At 38.9% G+C, this 10,314-nt stretch overlaps 1 long non-coding RNA gene across 1 annotated transcript in view; it reads right to left on the bottom strand.

The window, feature by feature from the left end:
• Window positions 1-381: 381 nt before the first annotated feature.
• Window positions 382-10,314, bottom strand: part of LOC104147924 (uncharacterized) — a 48,079-nt gene continuing 38,146 nt past the window's right edge. Inside the window, exon 3 of the long non-coding RNA XR_694997.2 lies at window positions 382-1,234. This is a non-coding gene — a long non-coding RNA (uncharacterized lncRNA). The remainder of the gene's footprint in view (window positions 1,235-10,314) is intronic.

Genomic DNA, 10,314 nt, shown 5'->3' with positions numbered 1-10,314 from the left:
CTCAGACCTATCGTAAGTATGTCTTACTGGTTATCATTTAACAAAAACAGAATTAGAATCTGAACAAGCTTGTGATATAGAACGCTTCTGAAACCTCAGTGTCTGTGGCTCTTTTTATTATTAAAATAATGAGATCTTTTTATGAGCTAATTGCAACATTTCTTTTTAAATCGGAAGCTTTTAAACAGTACAAGATGTGTATCAGCCTCTAAGAGATTTAGAGCTTACTTGTTCTCCCTCATGCAGTTGCATCAGAAGAAACTATGCAGTAGAATGAAATGACCATAAACTAGAGTGAGAGCGGAATTAGGGTCCAGAGAGCAGTCAGTAACCTTTTGAGAGCAAAGCAACAATGAGATGGAGGTCTGCAACTCTAGTAATTTATTTCTTCAACTTTTACCCTGAGTGTGAGCCCTGAATGAGAATTTTTGGGCTTCCCACATTATTTATGTTCAATTACACTGAACTATTCAGGGCACATTTAGTCATCCGAAGCATGAGACTGGGTCTCTAAACAACTTATTTTACATACTTGAGAGAATAAAAAATAGATGTACAGTTATCAACTTTCAGCTGAAAAATGTCTTTTTATATAACATGATGTTTTCCATCCATTACATTAAGAACACTTTGAATTTGCGACACTCGGAGGTCCCTTTGTGGAAAGCTATACAGGAGGATGGTAAATGAAGAAGTGAACTTTGGAGGGCACCAGACTGACAATTAAGTTGACTCTGTTTTGGTTTAAGGTCCTCTATTGTCCCATATCAAAATTTAGGCAAGGAATGAGCCTTTCTCTTGTGATTAGCCTTTATCTTGAAATTATCTGTGTGATTTAAAGTAGGTTAAATTTATCTATGCCTGATAAAACACAGAGACTGTTAAGGTACTGATTTACAGTGGTGCTATAGTTACAAATACTAAGGACTGTCACAAGCCCAGGACCTGTGGTGATGGAGGGCACAGAGCAGGTTGTGCAGGGGGCTGGCCTTAGGCCACCAGCTTTGAAAGTCTGTGGATACCCTCAACTCATTCCTTCATGGTCCGTCCAAGTCAAGAGTGGGACCTCGTCTCAGCATTTTCTGCCAGGCTCCTGGAAGTGCGTGCCCGTGCTGAGTGCATTTCTAAGCCAGATGAAAAAGCGGAGATCTGGAAGAGCTGCTTCCTGGTATTAGGCAGATGGCTGGAAGTTCTTGCTCTGGACAGTTTTTTTTTTTTTCATTTTCTGTCCATTCTGTAAAGAAAAAAAATACTTTAAAAATGCTACTTTTTAAGAATTTCTCTTGAAAATATGACACTGTTGCAGAAAAGGGCAACAATTTCCTCAGGATATAGTCTAAATATGGTGCCAAAATCAGAACCCATTCACATCAGTAACGTCAAATTATTTATTTCAATTCACACAGGTGTAACTGAGATCAGACTGCAGCCTTTCGTAAGTGATCCATGTTCCTGTGGCTGAAAGTAACCTGCGTTTGTGTACCTTGGGTGCATCCTTCAGCCAGGGAACTCATCTTGTGAGAGATGTTTCAGTTCACTGAGCAGCATTTCACAAAATATTGCAACTACCTCTTGTATTTTGCAGATGCAATTTCCTTTCTATTATCTTTTCTCCTACACATTATTCTGAAAAAGTTATACAAGGAGAAAAAGCTCATCAGTAGTCTGGCACAACGCAAAACAATTTGTGATCAATGGAACGTATGTATTGATTAAGTCCCCATGGAGTCCTCAACTCCATGTCGTTTTTCTGAACACGAGATTTTGCCTTTAGATCCCTGATGTAGCTGAGACGTGTGAAAATTAATGTAAGCTGACAACTTCTTATTAGTTACACATCTAAAGAGTCTCGAGTGGATAAGTTATTCCTCCCAAAGTCAGCTGTGACTTATGCTTGCTAATTGACTCGAATGAGCCTGTTTTAGATACCAGTATAAAAATAACCACGGGCAGAGGGGAGCTAGCACTAGGGCTTTTGAGCTGTATCATGCCAAAACAATTTTCATTAAAACCACCTGCTCTCATCTTATTTCCTCGAGCCTAAATCCTTGCATAATAAGAAAACGGGTCAGAGCCAGCCCCGAGTCTCTGCTTTGCCAGGGCTGAAGGCAGGAGAAGAGGCACCTCTGCGAGGGGCCGTCAGCCCTGGGCTCTCGCAGCCCCGTCTTCAGGGCGGGCCCAGGGCGGGATGGAGCCTTTCCCACTCCTGACACCGACCCAACCAGGCAAGAGGGAAGGAGAGAGAAACAGGCAGGGGGAAGGAGGCAACATATAGAACAGGAATGGGATAAGAAATGGCAGGAACAAAAGAAGTAGTCTAGGAAAAGGCTACCATGATAGAAGAGGAGGAATTGTATTAAAAAAAAAAAGTCTGTAAGGTCAGAAAAGGCACGCAGAACGGTTGTTGTTTGGGTACTGTCTCTGTGCCACAGGAAATCCCAGAGAAACTGCCCTCTTTGACAGCCAGAGCTTTGCTTGAGCTGGTGCTTTATTTTGCCGCGCCAATTCATTCATTACACCAGTGTACCAAAGGAATCATTGTCTTGTCTGCATGCACTTAGCATGAATTTAAACAGTTATTAGCATTTATTTTGATTTAAGATTTTATAGTCATAATTTCAAAGTATTTTTGAAACTATGTAATACTACATAATAGGAAAAATGGATTTCATGTTACATTAATGTTACACCCAAGCTTTGAATATATTGCGAATTGAAATGAAAAACAATAACAATTCCGTATTTTTGTATGAGCAACAGAAAACATTGTGACACTATCATGACAATTTTATTTTTCCCCCTTTTATGATTTCAGTCACCTTTTGATACATTCCTGGGAAAGGCTTGTTCTCTGGAGCATTTCCAAAAGCAAATTACTCACTAGAAAATACTTCAGCCACTTTTATTAAAGCTAACCACCTGTAACTACAGTCCAAATCTAGCTTGCTAAAGTAAAATACATTCTCAGAGGAGTAAGTCTGAAACTGTGGGGGATATGGATTAAAAATGAATAGCTTAATAACGATGCCATCTCTAACTGATCTGGTTCCATGACAAGAGGAAAACCTACATAAAAGAGCCACATATTGGAAGCAAGAGAAGGAAGAATAAGTAAGCCAAGTGAAACATTTTGAGACATTTATTTTGTATATAGGAGGTGTTTAAAATAATGCATTAAATGGCATGAACATTTTTGTTTATAGTAACAAACATTTATGTTTTGTTTATAGTTAGAAGGCTTTAGTGAATATAACAGAAATGGGACATAAAAATAAATGACCTACAGGACCACTGATATGGAAAATAAGAGTTCATATATATATAGCTTCAGGTATTACATGGTTTGGTTTTAAGGGCTGACGTTAGCCACACACCTTTAAGCTTTTTTTTGTTGTTTTGGGATTTCCTGCACACACACCCAGGCAACAGAGTATTTAAGGCCTTTTTCAAAAAAATTCTGGCTAAAATATTGAAACCCCATCCTCTGTCACCATAGACTGCTCATTCTCATGCCCAGTTCCAGATAATGAAAATACTTGGCAGGGCTTAATATTTCTAGCACAAGCAACACTAATGGACATTTGGGTTCTGGCCAGGAGCTGAAGAACAGCAAGCTTGCATCTGCCTGTGAGCAGGTACGCAGGCATCCCCCAGCAACCCCCGTACGCCTTCAGTAAGATGGAATAAAGCATGCCAAATCAGGCTCTCTATCCTTTCTTTAAAACTATTGTACACTTTCCAGAATTTCTGTGGACATCCTTGAAATGGAAAAACTTTGCTGGGTTCCCTTTGTATTATTTTTTCTCTCTCTCTCTTCATCTGCAAACAAACTTCCAGTAAACAATATGCTCTGCTAAGGGCAATACAGCAGTTCTGAGATTTCAGGATAGATTCTGGTCTCAGTGTAAACCTAGAGTAACAGCTGCAAAATCAGTGCTCTTACTCTAGATTTAGGCTAGTTCAGGTGAGATCAGATTCCAGCGAAATAGGTGTCTGCACACATAGAAAATATATTCCTCTTTTTAAAGAGCTGTCATTGCAAATATAAGGAATGTGTGAATGCGAGGCTTATTCTGTCAGATTCCTCTGCAGCAGAGATTCTACGAGATATTCAAATAGTTCATTTATGACTATTTTCTGTGGCTATACTGTGACTCGGGGCAAAAATCAGAATTATTTTACTTGAAAATCTGAAAAAAAATGTGTGAGAGATGAGAAGAGATTATATCTCTTATATATAAAACACCACCTATTCTCTGAGCCACATGTCTCTGATTTCAGCTCAGGTCAAATTTTACAGATGAATTATTACCCTTCTGAAAAATGTCTGCCTTATGCGTCTTGAGATCTGCAACTTAAAAATAAAATCAGCTTAACTTAGTCTCTCAGAAGATTTTTCTCTACGAAGAATGGAGAACGAGGTTCTGTGATGAAGTTATTGGGAAGGGATTTGGAGGTCGTGGCAGATAATTAACTCACTCCAATATCCCAGAGCAGCACACTAATGTAATTCTTGCAATTCAAATTGGGAATCTCAAGTAGGAGTAGGACGATATGTTACTTTCCGAAATAGCGTCCAGTTCTGGTGTCCGCTCTTCAAAAGGAGCGTTAAGAAACTCAAGAGAGTTCAAAGAATAACGTAGCAGACTAAGGGGGAAGGGGAGGGAGAGAAAAAAAAATTAAATTCCTATACAGAGGGTTTCTAGCAAATTTGTCTGTTTAATATAGCAAAGTGAAGGTCAAAGATGATGTAAACCCATCTCAGAGGGGAATTTATTTCACCTGATTTTGGGTATTTAAGATTTAGCATAAGTTACCTATTCCAGATGCCCCTGTGTAATCCGTGGAAAGAGAAGGTATTATTACTGCAGGATGCTCTTACGCCAGCACAAAATAGATGTCCCAGACAGGTTGGATAAATCACTATCAGTCTCTGCTGGCTACTGAGGAGAAACTAACTGATTAGTTCAGACTAGTCATCTGATTCTGCTTGCACTGCTTGGGGAAAAAGCTCATGCAACAGCTCACCGGAACAGGCCAGGGTTTAACAAGCTCTGCTAGTTAAAAGTTGAAGTTAGACAAATTCAAACTGTAAATAAAGACTTTTAAAAACACAATAAACATAATTAAGAATTGGATCAATTACTAAAAAAAGTGGTAGATTTGTCATGACTAATTATTAAAAAAAAAATTAACTTTTTTTTCCTAAAATGCTTTAGCTTGGAAAAATAATGCAGAGAAGTCCAGCAGTTCACATCCAAAAGTCATTTTAGTAGTGAGATTCATTTGCCCAAAGTTAGGGATGTAAAAATACATCATTTAAAACTAAACTCAGTACCTCAGTCTTCCTTTATCGTGAAAACAGGCACCTGCAGAGGGTGATGCATTTAATCTTCACAACAGGTCGGACAAATCGTTTACTGGAGGCACCTGTTTTTTTCCACTAACTCCAAAGGGAGCGCTGGGCAATTCACATTAACATACACATTGAAGTTTCAGCCAGCCTATCTGAGTGAGGCTATTCTCAAACTAAGTGGTTTCTTCTGACCTGACAATTCATGAAGCTCTGTCCAAAATGATGGGCAGGGCCTCCACATTTGGTGATAATTTGTACATGCTTCTCACTAATGCAGATCTCTACATGGAACTCAAAATTCCATCCTGTTTTCTGTGAGCGTATCGCTGTCATCAAAATACACGTTCACTTACATGACGTTCAGTTACATTTAGGAACATCAATGTCTTCTTATTCACTGATGTGAATTCCAGCGCCCATCTTAAGCAACACTAACCTATTTCCACTTATTTTTATGAAAAATAAATAAATGTAAGCTCTTTCAAATTTTATATTTTTGAAAGCTCAGCGAAGTAGGATAAGCAGACCATTTTTATGAATGTATTTGCAGCTGAAGGAGTTCCTCTGAAGAATCATTAAACCTAGGTCATAATAGCATGACGACAAAATAATGGTTTCATATTCAGATCCCCCATGAGAAGAATATTTCTTCACTTCGATCCTCAATAATTTGACAAGAAAGTCACTTAAAGATAATGCTGTCCCTATCCTAGGCCTTGTTCTCTATTGTTCAGCCCTTTTTTTCACAGGGAATCTGAAATATTACTGTTCTACTGTATCTCATTTGGATGCATTCAGATGAAACTTCGCTCTCCAGTATCACATCTTTTAAAGGTAAGTATGTTTCTCAGATATGTTTTCAGAGGCATGAAACAACCTTTAAATGCTATCTTATGCAAAAAAGGCATTAGTAGCAGATGTTTATTCCACCCCTTCACTAATAACAATGTGACTTTTTCTGAAGTCTCCAAATAGCCCTTCATCTTCATTAAATGCAGAAGTGGTTTCAGAGTTCTCCTTCTCACAGGCTTTGGGAAAATACAATGAATCAGCCCTGAGGATGAATGTGAATAGCTGCAAGTTCACTCACCCCCACCATCAGCACCACCCTCTCTTCTACAGAACTCCTAAGGAGAAAATGATTGTGTTTTGCAGAGAGAAGCGTGCAGCAGAACCACACTCGTTCCTCTGCCAAAGTGCTTGATGCATCTGCAGTGCTGGGGCCAGATTTGCCTCTACATGACAATTTTTTCAAAATAAAAGCCATTGCTTTATAGATTAGTAGAGGAATATGTCTCAGGAAATCAGCCAGAAGAGGAGATCAGATACACTTCCATCTGTACTGGGCCTTGACATAAACCTTAAAAAAAATATCCCACTAGACTCTCATGACAAATTATAACATTCATCAAGCATTGGATAAGAAACCCCTAAGCACAGGCAGAATTGTGCAAGAGTCACTTTGTTATGATCTCTGTCAAAGTGCTAATGACACACACATCTCTAGCAGAAAACTTTTGTTATTATTGCATAATCAAGTGTACCCTGTAGTCAGCAAATCATCAGGGATTTCAGCCTGTGAGCAGATCAAGACAATACTCCAGAGCACTATGTCCTCTGCTGTGTTTGTGCCTACATCTCAGCTGGTTATCTAGATTTTCTTTGTAGATAGTGGAGAGAAATAGTTGCCTGATATGGGTCATATGTGTCATGCCCTAGGAATGCTTACTTTGCTCTGTTGACTAGAAAGTACATCTCCATCACTCAATCAGATGTAGATATCTGCATTACAAAGATCTAAACTGAAGGGAAACATATCCCACCTAAAACATCTGACTTACTGCAAATCCATCAGGGCATAAAACTACATTTGGAAGAAGCATCAGGCCCCTCTTTTATTCTGTGCTCAGGACAATAGCTAAGGCACACTGTGTGGCCTGTTTACAAGCTGAAGAGAAAGTCCGGTCCCACCACAATAGACATTGCTCCTTTATTTGAGGTTTGCCCACAGAATCAGGCTTTGGCATTGATTTTTTATAGGGTACCTTCACTCCTAATTGCATAAGAGCTAGAGGAAAGCTTTCAGAACAAAAAACTCAGATACTCCTCACAAAATACTGATTCATCAGGCCCAAAATATTACAAAAATGTACACGATCATTACATTGCAGGGAAGCCTAAACATCTCAGAGCTGCTGAAAGGCAGTTCTCATAGTGGAGGACCTTCTGAAGCCCTAGAAGCCTCAGCTATTGCCTGAACTCAATATTTCCGCTACTTTACTTGGCATTCTTTTTGCTCAAAGCAAAAAGCTGACAAAAGTGTCAGTCCCTTTCAGTTGATGCGAGAGTCTGGGGAAATACATGCTGAGTTGGAAAAGTTTTAAAGTTCTCTAAATTATAACAATAACCATTACTATCTTTCTATTTTTATTTGTGAAAAGTTTTAAGAGGAAAAAAAAAAAAAACCCTGTTTTATTCCACATCTCTCCAGAGCAAAATTTGAAAATATCAAACTTCCTAGAAACAAGAAACCCGAAGTTTGGGTTAGTTCCAAGCCAAACACATCTGAAATGATCCTCCAGAAGAACAGAAGTAAAACAGAAAGAATAAAGACTTACTGCCTTAAGAAGTCATATCCATAAGCAATATGTAATTTGCTCTTACACAAGTACTATAACATTTTTGCTGGCTTTTTCCCCTTTCTTCTCAATGAAGAGAATGTCCCTTCCTGACATCCAGGAAATTGTTTGGTCTATTTGAATGAAATTCATATACATTAGACAATTCTTATCAAATTAGTAGACTGCCAATCTTTATTTGGATTTGAACTTCATTCTTTATCATGACTTAAAATAATGAAAGACTCATCAGTTTTCCACTATAAACTATAGATATTAGCTACATCTGCATAACAAATATTATAGCTCTGTCTAGCCTTTTTGCAAAATGACATGTATGTATGCACTGCCAAAGTGCAAGCATAGGATTTGGCAAAGAAGCAGAGTAACCAAAGGACCAGCTAGATAGGTCCAGGAAATCTGTCACTGTCGATATTCCCAGGTCCCATCCATTTGCATAGGTGTCCCTCTAGGGTCCTTTTTTAGAAGCTTATAGACCCTTAGGCCCAGCTTCTGGGTACACATGATCACATTTAAATTGTAATTTTCATTAATTAAAAAAAAAAATCATGGAAAAACAGAAACATTAGCAAAGCTGACCCTGGGAAAATCAATACAGGAATTTCTATACGCAGAGAGAAACAGCAGAAGAAAGATGGGAACTGCAGCAGATATCCTTGTTACTCTAAGATCACCACCTTCAGGGGAGTGCAGCAAAAGAGTACAAAGAGCCCAGCCTGACTACTGAAGGAAGCAGACGTACCTTCATTACTGAGGCACTACAGACTCTTCTGACTTCAGGAGAAGACCTAATTGCTAGAGGAAAGCAGTCAGCCTTTCTTTCCCCAGCTGCTGTTCTGGAGGAAAAAATGGTTGGGCCCCCAGTGCACTCCGAGACTGGTCAAGGAGCAGCCACAGCCCCAGTGACCTGCTGAGCTCCCCAGCAGCCTCTTCACATGCTCTCCTGGAGACACGCTTAACAACAGCAGGAATTACCATCTAGATGGACCGCAAATCTGGATTTAAAAATGGCAATAGGGTAGCACTCGGAAGGAAACACAGACTTCTACGCTGTGTTTGTTCTGGAGATACACTCACTTCCTTTGCCAGCTATTTATGCATCTTGCACTTCTCATGAACTGCATGCAGAAATGTTTTCTGATGACGCAATACCCTCAGTAAGCCATGTTACCCCAGGCATTATATCTGCATTATCAACTAGTTCAAGCTCATATGGAAAATCAGCAATGTCAGATTTGCTTACAGCTTGCTATGTAAGCTTAGCTTCTAATAAAGTAACAAAATGATTGGCATACAAGAACTGATTAGAGTCAACATGAAAATATAGTCATTAAATGCACAGGTTCACACTGCAGTTTGAAAGAGGCCAAAAGACATCATGCAATGCAGAGCTGAGTTCAAACAACTCTCAACTGATTCTATGACGTCCGTTACCCATAGGCAAATTTGAATCATGCCACGAGAATTTCCTATTGTTTCCTTCTTTTACCCTCGATATTCTCCAAGATCTGTATTTAATGCTCCAGATAAATTGGGGCCATGCATTAGCTTTTAAATAGCCTCCCCCAATTCTCAAAGGAGTACCTTCCCCTACTACAAACTGAAGTTTCAGAAATGTCACCTTTCTCATAGCCTCAGGATCTCCTTATCCATCTACAAAGAAAGAAAAGAATACCACTGGCTCCTTAACTCTGTTTCCAATTCCCAACTGAAAAACACAGTCATTAAGCAAAGAAGCCAGCAACATATCTTCTTCATACAAAGAGCATATTGCTATTCTAGTGCTATTGAAATGTTGTTTCCTAGGAGTTGAGCATCCTCATCATTCCACTGGAACTTTCAATGTGTCATTTTTGAATAGCTTTTGAATATCTTATGACAAATATTCAGTCAATCAGGCTATTAGATTATGAAATCACAAAATGAGTATTTTGTCTATGTTGTATTAGAGTCTATGTTGAGAGAAGGTTTTTAAACAAGCATTTCTAATTTTAATGCAGTTAGAAATGTCGACCATTTTTTCCTGGTCAGTACTCTGAGTACTGTGCCCATTTATAACAACCTGATATTCAGAGTTTAATTGAAAAATAGGAGTATAACAGGTTTTTTGAAGTCTTCTTGGGTTCCATATCAGCACTTTTCTGTTTCCTCCAGTCACTGCTAATTGATTCACTGCAGAATTCTCAAAAAGAGTCTACCTCTTACCACTTACATTGATAGAATTATACCTGAAAAATATTTAATGCAAAAAGGGGGATCAATGTGGGCACAATGGCCAGATTCAGAGGACCTAGTTTCCATGTAGCTTACCCCTGTGTT

Source organism: Struthio camelus, chromosome 1, assembly GCF_040807025.1.
Source record: "Struthio camelus isolate bStrCam1 chromosome 1, bStrCam1.hap1, whole genome shotgun sequence".
Lineage (NCBI taxonomy): Eukaryota > Metazoa > Chordata > Aves > Struthioniformes > Struthionidae > Struthio > Struthio camelus.
This window is presented reverse-complemented; position numbering and strand designations above follow the sequence as displayed.